The 1,276-nt window shown below is 35.6% G+C and overlaps 1 pseudogene across 1 annotated transcript; it reads left to right on the top strand.

Moving 5' to 3' along the window:
- The first annotated feature begins 343 nt into the window (after nt 1–343).
- Nucleotides 344–914, top strand: LOC105806315 (annotated as a pseudogene). The gene has a single exon (XR_001137259.1). The product of XR_001137259.1 is annotated as a 28S ribosomal protein S33, mitochondrial pseudogene (transcript).
- The last annotated feature ends 362 nt before the right edge of the window (nt 915–1,276 follow it).

Here is a 1,276-nt window from a genome sequence, read left to right as displayed (position 1 = left end):
GGAAAAAGTCAGGAAGGTTGAAAAAGCTTTATGCACAAAAAAGTTCATTATTATGTGATTTACAATAGTGAACGACCTGGAAATCAGGTACAACAGGGGAATAGTTAGGTAAATTATAAGATACAGTAAAATTCAGTAATCAAATATTCATCAAGGGTTTACTACCTGCCATGTATTCTGCTAGGCACTGGAGATTCATCAGTTAACAAGATAGATACAGAATCTGACTTTCCTATGATAACAATTTAATGTCAAGTTAAAAAAAGCAAGAGGCCTTCCTGGACAAGGGCACCTGGGTGCAGATGGTCAGATCCAGGGACTCTTTCTCCTTGCTGCTCAAGAAATGTCTTCACTTTCAGAACGTGCCTTGCACGTGTCTCCTCTGAGTGCCCACCTATTTGGTGAAGTTGCCAGGCCTACTGATTCCAAGTCCATGAAAGTGGTGAAACTGTTTGGTGAACAGCTTTTGGTCAAGAGGAAGGAGACTTAGAACTGGTATCCAAATCACAACACTTATCTTGCACCCATGGAAACACTCCAGTTTCTTGGCCTCTACAGAGATGAGCATCAGGATTTTAGAGATGAGCAAATGTGACTAAAGAAGCTTCGTGGAAAGGAGAAACCAAGGAAAGGAGAAGAGAAAAGAGCAGCAAAAATGAAATAGTGTTGGCCCATCAAGAAAGAAAATTTCTTCCTCAGTGACAGGGAGAAGAAAGTATATTTATCATCTTTTGACATATTAGAGGAATGTAATCTTCCTAAGTGAAGCTTATTTGGAGGTACACATCATCTCTGTGTTGAAGTCTAATTCAGTTCAGTTGTGACTGGTTTCTTGAACACATTCTAACTGCAAAATTATTTTGGCCTTGGCTTTGTAATCTGAGGTTTATCTAATTCTCTAATGAAATGAATACATAAATTTTTTAAAAAGACAGAGGCAAACTCTTATAATAGTATACTATCTACTATATAATTTACATACCTCTATGTATACATCTGTATATGCAGGAAAAATACTAGAAGAAAATATATCAAAATGTTAACGATTGTTATCTCTTTTGTTATAATAATTGCTATATACTTTTCAATGAATATGCTACTGTCAAAAAATTTTTTTTGATTATACAAAATGCCATTGTACCAAAGGTGGGCTACAATGGAAAGAAAATCTTATCTAATAATGTACTCAAAAGTCAAGATCACTTCATGGTACAGAAAATCCCTACAGATATAAAGAGAAATTACACTGTCTTTTTGTGTGTTTTGATTCCCCTCA

This window comes from Propithecus coquereli, unplaced genomic scaffold (genome assembly GCF_000956105.1).
Source record: "Propithecus coquereli isolate 6110/MARCELLA unplaced genomic scaffold, Pcoq_1.0 Scaffold14, whole genome shotgun sequence".
Classification (NCBI taxonomy): Eukaryota; Metazoa; Chordata; class Mammalia; order Primates; family Indriidae; genus Propithecus; species Propithecus coquereli.
The sequence above is the reverse complement of the archived record's forward strand: the minus strand, read 5'-3'. Positions and strand labels throughout refer to the sequence as shown.